The sequence below is a fragment of the Salmo salar genome, chromosome ssa16 (assembly GCF_905237065.1).
Source record: "Salmo salar chromosome ssa16, Ssal_v3.1, whole genome shotgun sequence".
Taxonomy (NCBI): domain Eukaryota; kingdom Metazoa; phylum Chordata; class Actinopteri; order Salmoniformes; family Salmonidae; genus Salmo; species Salmo salar.
The window spans coordinates 56574932-56598495 of record NC_059457.1 but is presented as its reverse complement, the minus strand read 5'-3'; the positions used below and the strand labels follow the sequence as shown (position 1 = coordinate 56598495).

General features: G+C 44.0%; 1 protein-coding gene across 4 annotated transcripts in view; it reads right to left on the bottom strand.

The window, feature by feature from the left end:
• lpp (LIM domain containing preferred translocation partner in lipoma) overlaps positions 1 to 23564 on the bottom strand; it is a 519001-nt gene that overhangs the window by 484209 nt on the left and 11228 nt on the right. Inside the window, exon 2 of one of the 4 annotated variants that reach the window (XM_045697472.1) lies at positions 23320 to 23416. The exons of 1 other annotated variant lie outside the window; for it this stretch is intronic. The gene's annotated coding sequence lies outside the window, so the exon portion shown is untranslated. Of the gene's footprint in view, positions 1 to 20193; positions 20556 to 20785; positions 20915 to 23319; positions 23417 to 23564 lie in introns of those variants that run through there. 2 more of the 4 variants (XM_045697476.1, XM_045697473.1) reach the window with 2 other exon arrangements.

Sequence of the window (23564 nt, the reverse complement as noted above, 5' to 3'; positions counted from 1 at the left end):
AACAAATGAAAGTTGGAGCGATCAGGGGAGGGAAGATCACAGGCCTCATGAATTTGAGCGTTTTATGTGGAGTGGATCTCTTTGATGTCAACAGTAAAATGACCTCCAGGCCACTTACAGGGTCTTCTGAGGTGACCTCTGTGGCTTGAACTCTCTGTACTAAAGTCATACAGCACTGACCTTGTCAAGGTCATGTCAAGGTGAAAGGTCATTCAGGTGATGGGTTTTTCCTTTACATTTCACAGTCATTAAATTCAACTACGGTAGGATAAACAACTACATTTCACAGTCATTAAATTCAACTACGGTAGGATAAACAACTACATATCACAGTCATTACATTCAACTACGGTAGGATAAACAACCACATTTCACAGCCATTATATTAAACTACGGAATCACAACATGAGTCTGATGCCGAGCAGAAACTACAATAAGAAGCCATTTAAAATCTTTGTTTACAAAACGAAGCAAGATATTTCTTACACTTTTTATCTTTATTTCCTGCGTGAAAAAAAAAGAAGAATTCTGCATTAACGACCCCTAAGTAACTAGCTAGTTATCTAAGTGGCTGAATTAATAAGGTGAAGGGGGATTCATATTGTTTGGATGAGTAATCTCTACAGCTGCCACTGCTATCTTTTGATTTCCTTGAGTTTTTTTCTCCTCTTCGTTCTCGGCCTATCTTCTCCGAGCAGAGCAAGCGAGCCCGTTGCCCTAGCAACTCCAGACTCCACACAGACACAGCTTGTACACCTGCTGCTCCAGATACAGTATTGTTCATTTGCACAAGGTCTCTCGTTCCAATTCGCTTGTAAAATGTCCAAACTCACCAAAAATGACATTCGGTTGCTCTTAAGTTATATGTATAACTTTATGTGCTGGACTTCCTGTCATTGCAATTATCATTTTTTTGTTTGCTGCTCGTTAGCATTTTAGATAGCAGCTTCCATGGAAATTCGATCTTACTTGTGCTAATTGTGTTAGCATTCTGGTAATAGATGCCCAATGGGCTTTTTTTGTTTTTGGAGCCCCCTTGTGTACTAAGCCGGTAATAGCGTAAATCCCGGGATGAGAGAAGGACGGTACGACCATATGAACATCTGGATACAGCCCAACCCTACACTTTACACCACTTGATCCCCAGTCAGTCCAAGCTGGGTCATATACCGATTCTGAGGCTGACCATTTAAGAGCCCCATGGGCCTCTGGTCTAAAGTAGTGCACTAAATAGGGAACAGGGTGACATTTGGGATGCAACCACTGTCACATACAGGGGAGAATATGGCATGTGTGAAGGCCTTTAAATAAACTTTAATACCTCTTAGTGAAGCCCTGCCTGAAACACTAACCGTATGCAGTATGACCACCTTCCCTCCCTCCCTCCATCCCTCCATCCATTCCTGCATCCATCCCTCCATCCCTCCCTCCATCCCTGCAGATTCCCTCCATCCATCCATTCCTCCATCCAGACCTCCCTCCATCCAGACCTCCCTCCATCCAGACCTCCCTCCATCCATTCCTGCATCCCTCCCTCCAGATTCCCTCCATCCATCCCTCCATCCATTCCTGCATCCCTCCCTCCAGATTCCCTCCATCCATCCATCCATCCATCCATTCCTCCATCCCTCCCTCCAGACTTCCCTCCATCCAGACCCCCCTCCATCCGTCCATCTCTCCCTCCAGACCTCCCTCCCTCCATCCATCCCTCCAGACCTCCCTCCATCCAGACCTCCCTCCATCCAGACCTCCCTTGTCCTCCTATTTCCTCTTAATAGCATTGTGGTTGCTTTAAAACCTAAGTCTTCTAGCAGCATTAATAACCCTGACAACACTCAGTCTAAACCTTTGGGACCCATTTGGGTAAGCCTCAGCTTTTAGTTGGTATATTTAATGGTAGAACCAACCCAATATACAGTACCAGTCAAAAGTTTGGGACACACCTAGTCATTCAAGGGTTTTTCTTTATTTTGACTATTTTCTACATTGTGGAATAATAGTGAAGACATCAAAACTATGAAATAACACATATGGAATCATGTAGTAACCAAAAAACATGTTAAACAAATCAAAATATATTTGAGATTTGAGATTCTTCAAAGTAGCCACCGTTTGTGCAACGCTGTCATCAAGACAAAGGCTGGCTACTGTTGCTATGTATATACTTAATGAGTATATACTACATACTATTCGTTGATTTTAGTATACTGTAAACAAACGGTATCCTTTCAGTTGAGCGTACTAGCGCTTTACCCCATCTACCAGAAGTTGATGCTGTTGCTATGCAAAGTCTTGCTAGCATAACAAATTACTAGCTAGACATTTTACGACTTCAGATATGAATTTAAGAACACACCTGGAGTGCCAGACTGCGCTCGGAAATTGAGAGTGTTGTCAGATTGTCCGTTGGTAAATTCACAGCGTTTCGTTCTGGGAGCGTTCAGATTAAAACCAGTTTTAATAACTCCAACCTAAGTGTTGAAGTTGGAAGTTTACATACACTTAGGTTGGAGTCATTAAAACTCGTTTTTCAACCACTCCACAGATGTCTCGTTAACAAACTATAGTTTTGGCAAGTCCGTTAGGACATCTACTCTGTGCATGACACAAGTAATTTTTCCAACAATTGTTTACAGACAGATTATTTAACTTATAATTCACTGTATCACAATTCCAGTGGGTCAGAAGTTTACATACACTAAGTTGACTGTGCCTTTAAACAGCTGGGAGAATTCCAGAAAATTATGTAATGTCTTTAGAAGCTTCTGATAGGCTAATTGACATCATTTGAGTCAATTGGAGGTGTACCTGTGGATGTATTTCAAGGCCTACCTTCAAACTCAGTGCCTCTTTGCTTGACATCATGGTAAAATCAAAAGACATCAGCCAAGATCTCAGAATAAAAATTGTAGACCTCCACAAGTCTGGTTCATCCTTGGGAGCAATTTCCAAACACCTGAAGGTACCACGTTCATCTGCACCAACAATAGTACGCAAGTATAAACACCATGGGACCACGCAGCCGTCATACCGCTCAGGAAGGAGACGCGTTCTGTCTCCTAGAGATGAACGTACTTTGGTGCGAAAAGTGCAAATCAATCCCAGAACAACAGCAAAAGGACCTTGTGAAGATGCTGGAGGAAACAGGTACAAAAGTATGTATATCCACAGTAAAAAGAGTCCTATATCGACATAACCTGAAAGGCCGCTCAGCAAGGAAGAAGCCACTGCTCAAGAAGCCCATGGACAATGACCCCAAGCATATTTCCAAAGTTGTGGAAAAAGGGCTTAAGGACAACAAAGTCAAGGTATTGCAGTGGCCATCAGAAAGCCCTGACCTCAATCCCATAGAAAATGTGGGGGCAGAACTGAAAAAAATGTGTGCGAGCAAGGAGGCCTACAAACCTGACTCAGTTACACCAGCTCTGTCAGGAGAAACGGGCCAAAATTCACCCAACTTATTGTGGGAAGCTTGTGGAAGGCTACTCGAAACGTTTGACCCAAGTTAAATATTTAAAGGCAATGCTACCAAATACTAATTGAGCGTATGTAAACTTCTGACCCACTGGGAATGTGATGAAAGAAATAAAAGCTGAAAGAAATAATTCTCTCTACTATTATTCTGACATTTCACATTCTTAAAATAAAGTGGTGATCCTAACTGACCTAAGACAGGGAATGTTAACTAAGATTAAATGACAGGAATAGTGAAAAACTGGGTTTAAATGTATTTGGCTGAGGTGTACGTAAACTTCCGACTTCAACTGTAGGTATGCACGTCAGCTTTGACATCGGTTTTGCACATCAGGGCGTTAAACTAGACATCGGCTAGTTTAACATAGACATAATTTCCCCAGCTGTCTTCACAGCTTTTCGGGGAAAGTCGACATACTGTATTGCAGCCTCATGCGGCGGAATGAGTTTGCTGCAGTGTTCACCGTAAAATATTAAGTGTTTCTTATTGCAGGTTACTACTTTCACCACTTTTAGTCTTGAAATCTTTGGTTGTTTAATACACTACCTTACTCTGTTTAGCACATGTCCTCACATGTGAATCCTTAAAGAGATGGGTGGGGCTAAGGATTAAGAGGGTGTGAACGATGCTGAATGGGTGGAGACAAAGAAGGGCTCTCCAGTAGGTACCAAAACATTCAAGGACCATTTTCTCAAAAGTGGGGTTTATAAGTTTTACAATTTTCAAAGCAGAATTACTTTCCCATTGTACCTTTCCCATTGTATGATAAACAATTGTGTAGCTCTAAGTCTCTACTGTTATCTAATGTAAAAAAAATATATATATAACTATTTCAAATTTTGTTACATAAGACTGAATCAAGGCGGTGGGTCCCAGTTATTTTTTATGAATGGTTTCTCTAAAACCTTATAGGACAGTATGAATACCGTCGTGTGCATGTTTTGTTAATCATATGTAGAATTATATATTTTTTGTATTCACAGACTTCAATCTCCCGACACCTCTGATGAATAAATATAACAGGAAACCTGTTGTTTGAACACAATGCACAGCCAAATCATTCTGGCTATGGATACAAAGGACATCAATGTCAACACGCCAGAGGATATACCCATTGGACTTGGGGTTCTGCTGGGAGTTTACCTCCTATTTACATATGTTAATTCTGCTTTGCCACTAAAATCATAATTAAAACACTGACAACTAAAATATTGTGTTATTGTTGTTATTGTTATGCTGATTATTAATAATAAGACGGGGAGTGGGAGGGGTCAAAAATGAACCCCAAAAGGTTCTTTAAGGAACCGTTAATTGGGGCTCTTTGAAGAACCCTTTTAACAGGGTTTATTGGGGTTCCCCCACAGTTTACATTTAAAGAACCCTTAAAAGGTTCCTCAGGAATCTTTTATTTTTAGAGTGTACTGCTATACTGGTCACAAAACTAATTGTAATTTTAGATACCCCACAATCAAATGAATGTAAAAGCAACATTTCAATTTTCTAGATTTTTTTTCTTTTTTTTTTTTTTTTTACACAAAGTGTTGTCTTTGTAAAAAAAAAAAACATGACGGACACAAGACATCCGACAATCGATTTTCAGCAAAGCAATTACTATAAAACCCAACAAAAATATATATATTTTTTAAAATCAACATTCCCTTTAAATGGATTCCAAAAAACAAAATAAAAAAAGACTAATATTGAACTGACATATAAAAAAAACAAAAAGACCTACGACTTTATCAAACTTCCCTTAATGAACAGATAACCTTGAGCTGTGAACTATAACCTTCTGCAATATCAAACCAGTTCAATAATACTAAATAATGACTTTAATATCCAACGAACATTTCTGTATTTAAAATGGCTTATTTTTTTCTTTTTTTTTACTGTTCTACCTATTTCAACCCTCTTCCTCTTCATAATTAAGTTCGGGAGCCAAATCATCTCTAAGTTAACAATGGATGAAGAATTACTTCTGAATGCCAATAATACTCTGCTATAAAATGGTCATTCACGTTCCCTTTTCAACCCATAACCCTTTGCTCCTGTAGTTAAAACCCTGTGATGATTCTCCACGGGATTCACCAGCCCACGTTCCTCCTCCATTGTAATAATACTGACTCTTCCTACTACAAGACGCTTTTAAAGCAATTCCTTTATATATATATATATATATATATATATATATATGGGGGGGGGGGGGGGGCATGTGCTACACTCCACGCCAGTCAGTCTAATTTATTCCTATCTGACTCCCAAATGGCACCCTATTCCCGATATAGTGTGCTACTTTTGACCAGGGGCCAATATAGGGTCACTCAACAAGGCTCAAATGTAGTGCACTATAAAAAAAAAAAAGGGAAATAGGGAGCCATTTGAGACGCAGATTCAGTTCCATCAGCATGGCGCTAGCGTCTCCTTAATCCTAGATTAAATCAGCTAGTGAGTGAACTCTGACCCAGCAGCATTAAGAGGTCAGGGGTTAATCCGACTTCCTGGCACTACACCGTCTTTTCAGAGGATACAACGATACTGTTCGGAAACAAATAACTAGCCTACGGACATTGTTGCACTCGCTTTGTCTAGGGGTCCTAGGCTTAGTTACACGGTCTAGAACCTGACTCGCTTTGTCTAGTGGTCCTAGGCTTAGTCACACGGTCTGAAACCTGACTCGCTTTGTCTAGGGGTCCTAGGCTTAGTTACACGGTCTGGAACCTGACTCGCTTTGTCTAGGGGTCCTAGGCTTAGTCACACGGTCTAGAACCTGACTCGCTTTGTCTAGGGGTCCTAGGCTTAGTCACACGGTCTAGAACCTGACTCGCTTTGTCTAGGGGTCCTAGGCTTAGTCACACAGTCTGAAACCTGACTCGCTTTGTCTAGGGTCCTAGGCTTAGTCACACGGTCTAGAACCTGACTCGCTTTGTCTAGGGGTCCTAGGCTTAGTCACACGGTCTAGAAGCTGACTCGCTTTGTCTAGTGGGTCCTAGGCTTAGTCACACGGTCCTCTAGAACCTGACTCGCTTTGTCTAGGGGTCCTAGGCTTAGTTACACGGTCTAGAACCTGACTCGCTTTGTCTAGGGGTCCTAGGCTTAGTCACACGGTCTGAAACCTGACTCGCTTTGTCTAGTGGGTCCTAGGCTTAGTCACACGGTCTGGAACCAGACTCGCTTTGTCTAGGGGTCCTAGGCTTAGTCACACGGTCTAGAACCTGACTCGCTTTGTCTAGGGGTCCTAGGCTTAGTTACACGGTCTGGAACCTGAATGAATGTGTGCATTTATGAGAGAAATTAGCATTTGCGGCCAGGGAGACAGCAACCTTACCTTGGTCCAGGGACCGCTCTGTCTTGACCTCTGGGTCGGCCAGTCCAAATGGATTATTATTTGGTCAGGATGGTGACTAAACATGAATTTGTACACACAAAAAAACGAAAACATACCTAAAAAAGGCTGAAAAATAAAAAGGAAAAGCCTTATGGCCACCAAACCAACCAGCTGGGACATCACATGACTGACCATCACACTAATTGGCAGCACCTGATGTGTTTATCAACCAGGCTCTGCTCCTGGACAAGGTTGCTGCTGCCCCCTGGGAGAATGGAGTGTGGACGTGATACTGAGCTTTAGTGTGTCTAAACTACGTAACCTTCTCCATAACAAAAATGGGGGAAAAAGTGATTTCCAGTTCTAGGAAATTGTAATTATTAGCACCATAGTTTTGTCCAGTGTCTGGTCCCATGTGGCTCAGCTGGGCTTGCAACGCCATGGTTCTGGGTTCGATTCCCATAGGGGACAAGTATGAAAACTCACTACTTTAAGTTACTCTGGATAAGAGCGTTTTTTTTTTATAAATCAACTAATGAAACCTGCACGAAGCACAATGGACATCAACAGCCAATAGGGTTGAATGTTTACATCTTCATGGGAATTAGGCGCACAGTGCTGAACCAATCTGTTTTGAGATTAGGGCTGTCCCTGACAAATAAATGTAAAAAAAAATAATTGGTTGACCGAAAGCCTATCGACCAGTCGACTAATCGGGGTCAGCCCTATTTGAGATTGAGACAAACAGTGACAAAGTGATGAATCAATCTGTTTTGAGACAGAGACGACAAATGAAACAGGATGCTTCTCTGGCTGGTGTTTACACAACAAAAACAGTACTCAGTAATCTAAAGTGTCCAATCTTCACTCAATCTGTTCCTCTCAAAGGCTCAACGGTGAGAAGCTGCCAAAAAAACTGCTTCTAATGAAGTAATGCAGTAAATCAGGAGACAGACAAGTAAAAATAGAACACAATCAAGCCCGTAAATAAATAAAACAACTATTCTCCTTATTAAAGAAGGCAGATTACCTCCTTCTTAGCTTTAGTCTCCTTAAAGAGGATCCTTTGACTAATTGCTCTTGTTAATCAAGCTTTAGGTTTAATTGTTGACAAGAGATCCATTTGGAAAAACATCTCAAACAAATCTCTCCCCGGGAGGCTATCAAGCTAGCTAACATCTTTAAAACTGAGGACTGTTGAAGAGAAACAAGTGAGAGCAGATTTAGATTTCTTTACTGCATCCCAAAATGGCACCCTATTCCCTATATAGTACACTACTGGTATTAGGGTCTGGTCAGAAGAGTTCACTTTATAGAGAATAGGGTACCATTTGTGATGCATCCTAAAGAGTTCTGGAGTTCACTTCTAGAGACTGCTGCTACAGACTGCTGCTACAGACTGCTGATGGACGCGGCTGATGGACGCGGCGGCTGATGGACACGGCCGATGGAGGCGGCCGATGGAGGCGGCCGATGGGGTTAAGGGTTAGTAATGTTGAGAGAGGTTCTGGTCCTTAAGCGTTGTCCCTTCGAGAATAGAAATAAAATGCTTCACAATTCTCCTTCAAATTTCGATGAACCATGCCGGGATTAAATTCTACTGTGGTTGTTGAACACGATGAGGAGATGTGTGGGACTGTAGACAATCCCAGAAAAACACTATTGTTGAACACCATGAGGAGATGTGTGGGACTGTAGACTCAATCCCAGAAAAACACTGTATTGTTCTAATTATTTGAATGTGAAAGTGATAAACAAATAAGATAAGGAAGTTAAACCAAACATAAGAATATGTATCACTCTGTTGAATCTACATCAATAGAAATACAATATTGCAATTCGATTTAAGAGCTAAAAAAAAATATATAATTTATCTAAATGTGTTATCTATCATGTAGGTTAGGTCATTTACTGTATAAAGGTAAACAGTGATGTTAATACTGTATAGAAGGTGTGGCTCCAGAAGAAAACATAAAAAATGCTCATCCGGTGCATTTATTTAATAGTCACGTATGGGTTTATAGCCTATATATATATATAAAAAGCCAATTATTTAATGACATGATACAAGATTCAGCAGGACTACTTGCAACAGTCTAAATCAAGCCTGGCCAAAAATAAACCAAACCATCAGCCCCAGACAGACACCAAACCATCAGCCCTAGCCCCAGACAGACTGGTAAACCATCAGCCCCAGACAGACTGGTAAACCATCAGCCCCAGACAGACTGGTAAACCATCAGCCCCAGACAGACTGGTAAACCATCAGCCCCAGACAGACTGGTAAACCATCAGCCCCAGACAGACTGGTAAACCATCAGCCCCAGACAGACTGGTAAACCATCAGCCCCAGACAGACACTAAACCATCAGCCCCAGACAGACTGGTAAACCATCAGCCCCAGACAGACTGGTAAACCATCAGCCCCAGACAGACTGGTAAACCATCAGCCCCAGACAGACTGGTAAACCATCAGCCCCAGACAGACTGGTAAACCATCAGCCCCAGACAGACTGGTAAACCATCAGCCCCAGACAGACTGGTAAACCATCAGCCCCAGACAGACTGGTAAACCATCAGCCCCAGACAGACTGGTAAACCATCAGCCCCAGACAGACTGGTAAACCATCAGCCCTAGCCCCGGACAGACTGGTAAACCATCAGCCCTAGCCCCGGACAGACTGGTAAACCATCAGCCCTAGCCCCGGACAGACTGGTAAACCATCAGCCCTAGCCCCGGACAGACTGGTAAACCATCAGCCCTAGCCCCAGACAGACTGGTAAACCATCAGCCCTAGCCCCAGACAGACTGGTAAACCATCAGCCCTAGCCCCAGACAGACTGGTAAACCATCAGCCCTAGCCCCAGACAGACTGGTAAACCATCAGCCCTAGCCCCAGACAGACTGGTAAACCATCAGCCCTAGCCCCAGACAGACCTAGCCCCGGACAGACTGGTAAACCATCAGCCCTAGCCCCGGACAGACTGGTAAACCATCAGCCCTGGACAGAGAGAACTGTAGATGTACAGTGCATTTGTAAAGTATTCAGACCCCTTCCCTTTTCCACAGAAATACCTTATTTACGTAAGTATTCAGACCCTTTGTTATGAGACTTGAAATTGAGCTCAGGTGCATCCTGCTTCCATTGATCGTCCTTGAGATGTTTCTACAACTTGATTGGAGTCCACCTGTGGTAAATTCAATTGAATGGACATGATTTGGAAAGCCACACACCTGTCTATGTAAGGTCCCACAGTTGACAGTGCATGTCAGAGCAAAAAACCAAGCCATGAGGTCGAAGGAATTGTCCGTAGAACTCCGAGATAGAATTGTGGCAAAGCACAGATCTGGGGAAGGGTACCAAAACATTTCTGCAGCATTGAAGAAGGTCCCCAAGAACACAGTGACCTCCATCATTCTTAGATAGAAGAAGTTTGGAACCACCAAGACTCTTCCTAGAGCTGACCGCCCAGCCAAACTGAGCAATCGGGGGAGAAGGACCTTGGTCATGGAGGTGACTAAGAACCCGATGGTCAGTCTGACAGAGCTCCAGAGTTCCTCTATGGAAATGGGAGAACCTTCCAGAAGGACAACCATCTCTGCAGCACTCCACCAATCAGGCCTTTATGGGAGAGTGGCCAGACGGAAGCCACTCCTCAGTAAAAGACACATGACAGCTCGCTTGGGGTTTACCAAAAGGCACCTAAAGACTCTCAGACCATGAGAAACAAGATTCTCTGGTCTGATGAAACCAAGATTGAACTCTTTGGTCTGAAAGCCATGCGTCATGTCTGGAGGAAACCAGGCACCATCCCTACGGTGAAGCATGGTGGTGGCAGCATCATGCTGTGGGGATGTTTTTCAGCACCAGAGACTGGGAGACTAGTCAGGATCGAGGGAAAGATGAACGGAGAAAAGTACACTGCCAAGACAATGCAGGAGTGGCATCGGGACAAATCTATGAATGTCTTGAGGGACTTCAACCCGATCGAACATCTCTGTAGAGACCCGAAAATAGCTTTGCAGCGACGCTCCCCATCCAATCTGACAGAGCTTGAGAGGATCTGCAGAGAATAATGGGAGAAACTCTCCAAATACAGGTGTGCCAAGCTTGTAGCGTCATACCCAAGAAGATACGAGGTTGTAATCGCTGCCAAAGGTGCTTCAACAAAGTACTGAGTAATGGGTCTGAATATTTATGTAAATGTGATTTCAGTTTTTAGTTTTTTATATACAATTGCAAAAATGTCAACAACCAACATTTTTTTTTGCTTTGTCATTACGGGGTATTGAGTGTAGATGGATAAAATTATTTGTTTTATTATCAATTTTAGAATAAGGCTGTAATGTAACAAAATATGGAAAAAGTCAAGAGGTCTGAATACTTTCCGAATGCACTGTATATTCAGCAGGCACCACCAGGGCTTGTGCGCGCGTCTCAAAAAGCACCCTATCCCCTATACAGCGTCCTACGGGCCCTGGTCAAAGGTAGTGTACTGTGTAGGGAAAGGGTTCCATTTGGGACACAACCCTCGTGTAACGTCAAGCTAAAAGGTAATTAGATTATCACCACCATGCTATCATTAAAGTCGGCAACATCCTCCCTTCCAGCTATGTTTAATCCTGTTAGGATTTGACTTATTTCTGATACTTCTACTGTGGGCCCAGCTCGTATTATGTGGCTGGCAGCAGGCTGGAAAACGTTTGAAGTGAAGGGTGAAGGCGAAATAACCAGAGTCGCAGTGGTCAGAGCAGGGTTGTGTCACAAATGACATCCTATTCACTACTTAGTGCATAGGGCCATAAGGCTCTGGTCAAAAGGTAGTGTGCACTATGTAGGGAATAGGGTGCCATTTGGGACGAGGTATTGAAGCATATGCTGACAGACAGCAGTACGGGTCATCAGTCAACAGAATTAGACCGCATGTTGTCTTCCAGAAAAACCATCCATCCTGTCCGAACTCAAATCAGAACTTTTCAAGACAGTCCTGCTTTTCAAGATAACCCCAGTATTTGGTCAGGGACATTTTCCACTGGACGGTAGGTTGTAATTCCCTACGACATCAAAAATACACAAATGGCAGAGTGAAAAGTAATTAGGGCCCTATAAAATCTGGTTCTTTTTTGCCTGATCCCTTTTTTTCCCCCAAATTCCATTTTCTCCATTTTGTTTTTCAGGGTTTCATTTATTTCAAAAAATGTTGTTGTTTTTTTCGCTCTTTGAATCACAGTTCTTCTATAGAAAAACAACTCAATTTGATGTTGTAAGTCCACAACAATGCTAAAACCACATCAGGAGACCACTTGAAGTCTGGGAAAAATATACTTAGTTTACTTTTTGTGGTATAGTTACCCTTTAATGCAAGTTTGGTTATTGATGTTTCTATAGCACTCATCTGATCACAGAGTTCACTAAATAAATACCCACTGGATTGATATCATTCTGCCAGGTAGACACAGGACACTTCAGAATTAACATTTCATTGAGAACAAAACAGACAGACAGAGAGAGACAGACACAGAGAGAGAGAGAGAGACAGACACAGAGAGAGAGACAGAGACAGACACAGAGAGAGAGACAGAGACAGACACAGAGAGAGAGACAGAGACAGAGAGAGAGACAGAGAGAGACACAGAGACAGACAGAGACAGAGAGAGACACACAGAGACAGACAGAGACAGACAGAGACAGACAGAGACAGACAGAGACAGACAGAGACAGACAGACATTCCTGTGCCATTTTCAGAAAGTTGCATGAAAATATGAATCACTGATGCATGTTGTTCCTGTCTAATGATTAACTTGGGCAAATTAATGCATTTTCTAATAAGTTCAATACATTTAGTTTATTTATTTCTAAGTTCAATAAATGTTAGTATATTGTTGAATTCCATTTTAATGTCTGGATTCTGTCATACCTTCCTAAGTAATGGACAGAGAGACAGCAGTCAGAGCAGGGCTGTAGTAATGGACAGAGAGGCAGCAGTCAGAGCAGGGCTGTAGTAATGGACAGAGAGACAGCGGTCAGAGCAGGGCTGTAGTAATGGACAGAGAGACAGCAGTCAGAGCAGGGCTGTAGTAATGGACAGAGAGACAGCAGTCAGAGCAGGGCTGTAGTAATGGACAGAGAGGCAGCAGTCAGAGCAGGGCTGTAGTAATGGACAGAGAGGCAGCAGTCAGAGCAGGGCTGTAGTAATGGACAGAGAGGCAGCGGTCAGAGCAGGGCTGTAGTAATGGACAGAGAGGCAGCAGTCAGAGCAGGGCTGTAGTAATGGACAGAGAGACAGCAGTCAGAGCAGGGCTGTAGTAATGGACAGAGAGGCAGCGGTCAGAGCAGGGCTGTAGTAATGGACAGAGAGACAGCAGTCAGAGCAGGGCTGTAGTAATGGACAGAGAGACAGCAGTCAGAGCAGGGCTGTAGTAATGGACAGAGAGGCAGCAGTCAGAGCAGGGCTGTAGTAATGGACAGAGAGGCAGCAGTCAGAGCAGGGCTGTAGTAATGGACAGAGAGACAGCAGTCAGAGCAGGGCTGTAGTAATGGACAGAGAGACAGCAGTCAGAGCAGGGCTGTAGTAATGGACAGAGAGGCAGCAGTCAGAGCAGGGCTGTAGTAATGGACAGAGAGACAGCAGTCAGAGCAGGGCTGTAGTAATGGACAGAGAGGCAGCGGTCAGAGCAGGGCTGTAGTAATGGACAGAGAGACAGCGGTCAGAGCAGGGCTGTAGTAATGGACAGAGAGACAGCAGTCAGAGCGGGGCTGTAGTAATGGACAGAGAGACAGCAGTCAGAGCGGGGCTGTAGTAATGGACAGAGAGGCAGCGGTCAGAGCAGGGCTGTAGTAATGGACAGAGAGACAGCAGTCAGAGCAGGGCTGTAGTAATGGACAGAGAGGCAGCAGTCAGAGCAGGGCTGTAGTAATGGACAGAGAGACAGCAGTCAGAGCAGGGCTGTAGTAATGGACAGAGAGACAGCAGTCAGAGCGGGGCTGTAGTAATGGACAGAGAGGCAGCAGTCAGAGCAGGGCTGTAGTAATGGACAGAGAGGCAGCAGTCAGAGCAGGGCTGTAGTAATGGACAGAGAGGCAGCAGTCAGAGCAGGGCTGTAGTAATGGACAGAGAGACAGCAGTCAGAGCAGGGCTGTAGTAATGGACAGAGAGGCAGCGGTCAGAGCAGGGCTGTAGTAATGGACAGAGAGGCAGCAGTCAGAGCAGGGCTGTAGTAATGGACAGAGAGGCAGCGGTCAGAGCAGGGCTGTAGTAATGGACAGAGAGACAGCAGTCAGAGCAGGGCTGTAGTAATGGACAGAGAGACAGCAGTCAGAGCAGGGCTGTAGTAATGGACAGAGAGGCAGCAGTCAGAGCAGGGCTGTAGTAATGGACAGAGAGACAGCAGTCAGAGCAGGGCTGTAGTAATGGACAGAGAGACAGCAGTCAGAGCGGGGCTGTAGTAATGGACAGAGAGGCAGCAGTCAGAGCAGGGCTGTAGTAATGGACAGAGAGGCAGCAGTCAGAGCAGGGCTGTAGTAATGGACAGAGAGGCAGCAGTCAGAGCAGGGCTGTAGTAATGGACAGAGAGGCAGCAGTCAGAGCAGGGCTGTAGTAATGGACAGAGAGACAGCAGTCAGAGCAGGGCTGTAGTAATGGACAGAGAGACAGCAGTCAGAGCAGGGCTGTAGTAATGGACAGAGAGGCAGCAGTCAGAGCAGGGTGTGCTGCTTGGACAGACGTAGGTCAACAATATAAGGATGCCAAATGTACGTGGATAACACATTTAGAACGCTTGTGGAAAAAAACATTGTTAAAACAACAGCAAAGTGATCAAACATCAGGTAAACCACTAAGCTACATTTGAGAGTATGCTCAGTTCCCCTGTGGCTCAGTTCCCCTGTGGCTCAGTTCCCCTGTGGCTCAGTTCCCCTGTGGCTCAGTTCCCCTGTGGCTCAGTTCCCCTGTGGCTCAGTTCCCCTGTGGCTCAGTTCCCCTGTGGCTCAGTTCCCCTGTGGCTCAGTTCCCCTGTGGCTCAGTTCCCCTGTGGCTCAGTTCCCCTGTGGCTCAGTTCCCCTGTGGCTCAGTTCCCCTGTGGCTCAGTTCCCCTGTGGCTCAGTTCCCCTGTGGCTCAGTTCCCCTGTGGCTCAGTTCCCCTGTGGCTCAGTTCCCCTGTGGCTCAGTTCCCCTGTGGCTCAGTTCCCCTGTGGCTCAGTTCCCCTGTGGCTCAGTTCTCCTGTGGCTCAGTTCTCTGTGGCTCAGTTCTCTGTGGCTCAGTTCTCCTGTGGCTCAGTTCTCTGTGGCTCAGTTCTCTGTGGCTCAGTTCCCTGTGGCTCAGTTCTCTGTGGCTCAGTTCTCTGTGGCTCAGTTCTCTGTGGCTCAGTTCTCTGTGGCTCAGTTCTCTGTGGCTCAGTTCTCTGTGGCTCAGTTCTCTGTGGCTCAGTTCTCTGTGGCTCAGTTGGTAGAGCATGGTGTTTGCAACGCCAGGGTTGTGGGTTCGATTCCCATTGGGGGGCCAGTAAAATGCATGAAATGTATGAAATGTATGCATTCACTACTGTAAGTCGCTCTGGATAAGAGCGTCTGCTAAATGACTAAAATGTAAAAAATATAAATAAATTGTAACAATAGGCACCTTTTTCAAGAAAGTCCTGTTTTTCTAGAGATAACCTGAAGGTTTTGGGCCTGGGGAAACGTAGACTCCTTCTGTTCAGATCAACCCAGAGTATAACGTCATGTCATCTTGTAACTGTACATCAAACATAATGATCATAAACGTTGACAGTGTAAATGACATGAGTTTTATGATATGGAAATGTAAAGTGCCCATTTGGACTCACAGGTGTTTGGCTTGTGTCCTCTTAGTTTACAGCAATTCCCCGTCACTCAGACAACAACAAATATATCATGTTACTGTACAGCGATGTGAAGCACAGAGGGCGAGCTCTGATGTCATGTATATCATGTTACCGTACAGCGATGTGAAGGACAGAGGGCGAGCTCTGATGTCATGTATATCATGTTACCGTACAGCGATGTGAAGCACAGAGGGCGAGCTCTGATGTCATGTATATCATGTTACCGTACAGCAATGTGAAGCACAGAGGGCGAGCTCTGATGTCATGTATATCATGTTACCGTACAGCGATGTGAAGCACAGAGGGCGAGCTCTGATGTCATGTATATCATGTTACCGTACAGCGATGTGAAGCACAGAGGGCGAGCTCTGATGTCATGTATATCATGTTACTGTACAGCGATGTGAAGCACAGAGGGCGAGCTCTGATGTCATGTATATCATGTTACCGTACAGCGATGTGAAGCACAGAGGGCGAGCTCTGATGTCATGTATATCATGTTACCGTACAGCGATGTGAAGCACAGAGGGCGAGCTCTGATGTCATGTATATCATGTTACCGTACAGCGATGTGAAGCACAGAGGGCGAGCTCTGATGTCATGTATATCATGTTACCGTACAGCGATGTGAAGCACAGAGGGCGAGCTCTGATGTCATGTATATCATGTTACTCTACAGCGATGTGAAGCACAGAGGGCCAGCTCTGATGTCATGTATATCATGTTACTCTACAGCGATGTGAAGCACAGAGGGCGAGCTCTGATGTCATGTATATCATGTTACCGTACAGCGATGTGAAGCACAGAGGGCCAGCTCTGATGTCATGTATATCATGTTACTGTACAGCGATGTGAAGCACAGAGGGCCAGCTCTGATGTCATGTATATCATGTTACTCTACAGCGATGTGTAGCACAGAGGGCCAGCTCTGATGTCATGTATAGTATGCTACTCTACAGCGATGTGAAGCACAGAGGGCCAGCTCTGATGTCATGTATATCATGTTACTCTACAGCGATGTGAAGCACAGAGGGCCAGCTCTGATGTCATGTATATCATGTTACTCTACAGCGATGTGAAGCACAGAGGGCCAGCTCTGATGTCATGTATATCATGTTACTCTACAGCGATGTGAAGCACAGAGGGCCAGCTCTGATGTCATGTATATCATGTTACTCTACAGCGATGTGAAGCACAGAGGGCGAGCTCTGATGTCATGTATATCATGTTACTCTACAGCGATGTGAAGCACAGAGGGCGAGCTCTGATGTCATGTATATCATGTTACTCTACAGCGATGTGAAGCACAGAGGGCGAGCTCTGATGTCATGTATATCATGTTACTCTACAGCGATGTGAAGCACAGAGGGCCAGCTCTGATGTCATGTATATCATGTTACTCTACAGCGATGTGAAGCACAGAGGGCGAGCTCTGATGTCATGTATATCATGTTACTCTACAGCGATGTGAAGCACAGAGGGCGAGCTCTGATGTCATGTATATCATGTTACTCTACAGCGATGTGAAGCACAGAGGGCGAGCTCTGATGTCATGTATAGTATGCTACTCTACAGCGATGTGAAGCACAGAGGGCGAGCTCTGATGTCATGTATAGTATGTTACTGTACAGCGATGTGAAGCACAGAGGGCGAGCTCTGATGTCATGTATAGTATGCTACTCTACAGCGATGTGAAGCACAGAGGGCCAGCTCTGATGTCATGTATAGTATGCTACTCTACAGCGATGTGAAGCACAGAGGGCCAGCTCTGATGTCATGTATAGTATGCTACTCTACAGCGATGTGAAGCACAGAGGGCCAGCTCTGATGTCATGTATATCATGTTACTCTACAGCGATGTGAAGCACAGAGGGCCAGCTCTGATGTCATGTATAGTATGCTACTCTACAGCGATGTGAAGCACAGAGGGCCAGCTCTGATGTCATGTATATCATGTTACCGTACAGCGATGTGAAGCACAGAGGGCGAGCTCTGATGTCATGTATATCATGTTACCGTACAGCGATGTGAAGCACAGAGGGCGAGCTCTGATGTCATGTATATCATGTTACCGTACAGCGATGTGAAGCACAGAGGGCGAGCTCTGATGTCATGTATATCATGTTACCGTACAGCGATGTGAAGCACAGAGGGCGAGCTCTGATGTCATGTATATCATGTTACCGTACAGCGATGTGAAGCACAGAGGGCGAGCTCTGATGTCATGTATATCATGTTACCGTACAGCGATGTGAAGCACAGAGGGCGAGCTCTGATGTCATGTATAGTATGCTACTCTACAGCGATGTGAAGCACAGAGGGCCAGCTCTGATGTCATGTATAGTATGCTACTCTACAGCCGCTGTGTTCCAGTTAGGGTGTTTATCAGCGCCCAAATCCGCCATTTTCAACCTGTATACAGGTACAAGTGTAAAGGGTTAACAAAAAGGTACATCTCAATAGGTGGTCCATGTATGTCATGACATCACCAGTGGGCCTTTCCTCTGTTGCTCTCTGTTGTTCCTCAAGCAAAGGGGGGGGCGATGACATCACAGGTTCAGGTTTCCCATCAGATCAACTCCATGAACGCTTGCAGTTCTGTCTAAAAAAATGTTTTGCTAAAAAACTAATTTTGCGCTACATATTTTGTAGCCTTTAGTGCTGTATACATTACTGTATTTGTACTTGGTATATCACTTTTCAACAGGTCTACCGCTGACATCAATCAATGAATGAATGAGGAAGTCAGAGATTGGTATGCTTCTCCTATCTCCTGTCTGAATCAGACCTCTAGTGTGAAGCCACCAAATGAATCACATCCAAAAGACATCAGTGTTCATCCACAGTGAATAGGTTGTGTAGGTGGGCTGCCATTGTCAAAGTAACAGATTCGGCGTAACTACAAGTCACCACCACAACGACGTGACGGCCGCTCATTCTACGGTTTACAAGTGGAAAGCTAACTGGAATTGATGGGATTATCTTCTGAGAACATAAATATCCTTTAAATGCTTATGAATTCCAAACCTTTCTATCGTCAGGTCCATCATGTCCTGTGAGGCTAAAACATGTAAACATGTCCTCCACTTAGGTTCCATTCCATAGAAATAGAATGAATAGAAGGCTTCTAGCTCCGCGGTTCCATTCCATAGAAATAGAATGAATAGAAGGCTTCTAGCTCCGCGGGTCCATTCCATAGAAATAGAATGAATAGAACGCTTCTAGTTCGGCGGTTCCACTCCATAGAAATAGAATGAATAGAACGCTTCTAGTTCGGCGGTTCCACTCCATAGAAATAGAATGAATAGAACGCTTCTAGTTCGGCGGTTCCACTCCATAGACATAAAATGAATAGAACACGTCTAGTTCTGCAGTTCTATATTGTACTGTAACACAGTAAACTACCAGCCAGCCCTGCTATAATGTACTGTAACACAGTAAACTACCAGCCAGCCCTGCTATAATGTACTGTAACACAGTAAACTACCAGCCAGCCCTGCTATAATGTACTGTAACACAGTAAACTACCAGCCAGCCCTGCAATAATGTACTGTAACACAGTAAACTACCAGCCAGCCCTGCAATAATGTACTGTAACACAGTAAACTACCAGCCAGCCCTGCAATAATGTACTGTAACACAGTAAACTACCAGCCAGCCCTGCAATAATGTACTGTAACACAGTAAACTACCAGCCAGCCCTGCTATAATGTACTGTAACACAGTAAACTACCAGCCAGCCCTGCTAGAATGTACTGTAACACAGTAAACTACCAGCCAGCCCTGCTAGAATGTACTGTAACACAGTAAACTACCAGCCAGCCCTGCTATAATGTACTGTAACACAGTAAACTACCAGCCAGCCCTGCTATAATGTACTGTAACACAGTAAACTACCAGCCCCTGCTATAATGTACTGTAACACAGTAAACTACCAGCCAGCCCTGCTATAATGTACTGTAACACAGTAAACTACCAGCCAGCCCTGCAATAATGTACTGTAACACAGTAAACTACCAGCCAGCCCTGCAATAATGTACTGTAACACAGTAAACTACCAGCCAGCCCTGCTATAATGTACTGTAACACAGTAAACTACCAGCCAGCCCTGCTAGAATGTACTGTAACACAGTAAACTACCAGCCAGCCCTGCTATAATGTACTGTAACACAGTAAACTACCAGCCAGCCCTGCTATAATGTACTGTAACACAGTAAACTACCAGCCAGCCCTGCTATAATGTACTGTAACACAGTAAACTACCAGCCCTGCTATAATGTACTGTAACACAGTAAACTACCAGCCCTGCTATAATGTACTGTAACACAGTAAACTACCAGCCAGCCCTGCTATAATGTACTGTAACACAGTAAACTACCAGCCCTGCTATAATGTACTGTAACACAGTAAACTACCAGCCAGCCCTGCTATAATGTACTGTAACACAGTAAACTACCAGCCCTGCTATAATGTACTGTAACACAGTAAACTACCAGCCCTGCTATAATGTACTGTAACACAGCTGAGAAAAGCAAAGCATGATACTTACAGAATCCTGATTTTATTCTCTTTAGAATATAGCCAGCAAGCCTCAGTTCATTCAGTCAATGGCAGTTAACTTGGCGAAGAATCTCTCTCTCTCAGTTTATGCTGCTCAAATGACTCATATCCCCTCTCCTCTCCCCTACAGACATCATCCACCAGTAGCCAAACATCCCCTCTCCTCTCCTCTCCCCTTACTTCTCAGGCGGAGTAGCTAAACATTTCCAAATATGGAGAGAACAAAAAATGATAGAAAGATTTGAGTGCAAAAATCAATTCCACAATTCCGCTTTTAGTCCAGAATGCCACATATTTCAGGCCAAAGTCACGGAGGGGCCAAATATGTGGTTCAACCCGTTCACCAGGAATAGCGATGACGTTTCCACAAGACTTTATGAAGGAGTTGGTTTGTCCTGACCTAAGAAGGGTAATAGTGAGGACTCAGTCTGCCATGTGCTCCAGTCAATTAACTCATATATACTGTACACACACACACACACACACACACACACACACACACACACACACACACACACACACACACACACACACTACTGCATACACATTCATGTTCAATGCAGAACTGATCATGTCCTCACCTAGAAACATGAAGTCTAGTTCCAGCAGAATAGACAGGACAGCAACTTCACTACATCTCTGTGTATCCAGTCAGCAGCCTAGACAGCAGGGCCGGCAGCCTAGACAGCAGGGCCAAGGCCGGCAGCCTAGACAGCAGGGCCAAGGCCGGCAGCCTAGACAGCAGGGCCGGCAGCCTAGACAGCAGGGACAAGGCCGGCAGCCTAGACAGCAGGGACAAGGCCGGCAGCCTAGACAGCAGGGACATGGTAATTCCTTGGTCTATTGTAATAGATGATTCAGATGGTGATTCCTTGGTGATTCCTTGGTCTATTATAATACATGATTCAGATGGTGATTCCTTGGTCTATTATAATACATGATTCAGATGGTGATTCCTTGGTGATTCCTTGGTCTATTATAATACATGATTCAGATGGTGATTCCTTGGTCTATTATAATACATGATTCAGATGGTGATTCCTTGGTGATTCCTTGGTCTATTATAATACATGATTCAGATGGTGATTCCTTGGTCTATTATAATACATGATTCAGATGGTGATTCCTTGGTGATTCCTTGGTCTATTATAATACATGATTCAGATGGTGATTCCTTGGTATTCCTTGCTATTATAATACATGATTCAGATGGTGATTCCTTGGTCTATTATAATATATGATTCAGATGGTGATTCCTTGGTCTATTATAATACATGATTCAGATGGTGATTCCTTTGTGATTCCTTGGTCTATTATAATACATGATTCAGATGGTGATTCCTTGGTCTATTATAATACATGATTCAGATGGTGATTCCTTGGTGATTCCTTGGTCTATTATAATACATGATTCAGATGGTGATTCCTTGGTCTATTGTAATACATGATTCAGATGGTGATTCCTTGGTCTATTGTAATACATGATTCAGATGGTGATTCCTTGGTGATTCCTTGGTCTATTATAATACATGATTCAGATGGTGATTCCTTGGTGATTCCTTGGTCTATTATAATACATGATTCAGATGGTGATTCCTTGGTCTATTGTAATATATGATTCAGATGGTGATTCCTTGGTCTATTATAATAGATGATTCAGATGGTGATTCCTTGGTCTATTATAATACATGATTCAGATGGTGATTCCTTGGTGATTCCTTGGTCTATTATAATACATGATTCAGATGGTGATTTTTTTTTTAGTCATTTAGCAGACGCTCTTATCCAGAGCGATTTACAGTAGTGAATGCATACATTTCATACATTTTTTCCGTACTGGTCCCCCGTGGGAATCGAACCCACAACCCTGGCGTTGCAAACACCATGCTCTACCAACTGAGCCACACGGGACCAAAATAGACATTTACATTTTAGCAGACATTCTTATCCAGAGTGACTTACAGTAGTGAATGCATACATTTCATTTAATGCATTGGTTTTTTAATTTTTTTTTGTGCTGGCCCCCCATGGGAATCGAACCCACAACCCTGGCATTGCAAACACCATGCGATGAGATTACTTATGAGATTACTACAAAGGAATCACCATCTGAATCATATATTACAATAGACCAAGGAATCACCATCTGAATCATATATTACAATAGACCAAGGAATCACCATCTCAATCATATATTACAATAGACCAAGGAATCACCAAGGAATCACCATCTGAATCATATATTACAATAGACCAAGGAATCACCAAGGAATCACCATCTGAATCATGTATTATAATAGACCAAGGAATCACCATCTGAATCATATATTACAATAGACCAAGGAATCACCATCTGAATCATGTATTACAATAGACCAAGGAATCACCAAGGAATCACCATCTGAATCATGTATTACAATAGACCAAGGAATCACCATCTGAATCATATATTACAATAGACCAAGGAATCACCATCTGAATCATGTATTATAATAGACCAAGGAATCACCATCTGAATCATATATTACAATAGACCAAGGAATCACCATCTGAATCATGTATTATAATAGACCAAGGAATCACCATCTGAATCATATATTACGATAGACCAAGGAATCACCAAGGAATCACCATCTGAATCATATATTACGATAGACCAAGGAATCACCAAGGAATCACCATCTGAATCATATATAGATTGATGCGTTATGGGACTCAATGTTTAAATAAAAGGTTTAAGCTAAATAAAAAATGAACCCTGGTCCTTTCCCAAACCACCTGAGGAGAACCTAACAGCTAGGTACTAATAACCCATTTAACAGTAAGGTATCAGCCCGTCATACAGATTCATCAGAAAGGGCAACTACAGCCGAACCACGGTACGACTCCTCAGGAGGATGTGGAGCGATTACAGGCAGCTGAGACAATAGAAACTTCTCCTCGTGAACCTGACCCACAGCTGTATACTGTAGTATGACCTGCACAGCCACATGTACTGACCCAAACACAATAGTCCCACAGTAACCAGCTACTTACTGTACATGACAATTGTGAGCAACGTCAACATGGATGGAACAGCCATTAATTAGCGAGTTAGCGATGTGACCAGGCCTACCTCTTCTTCTCTTGACATAAAGGGCCTCACAGCTGACAGTTCTTCGGTCTTTTCCTTGTCGCTGCCTCGTTCTCCTGAATGACACCTTCCTTCACGTCTGGAAAATAAAGAGCAGGCAGAGAGATCATCTATCACTGTGTGAGCTGAGCCTGGACAGGCAGAGAGACCATCTATCACTGTGTGAGCTGGGCCTGGACAGGCAGAGAGACCATCTATCACTGTGTGAGCTAGGCCTGGACAGGCAG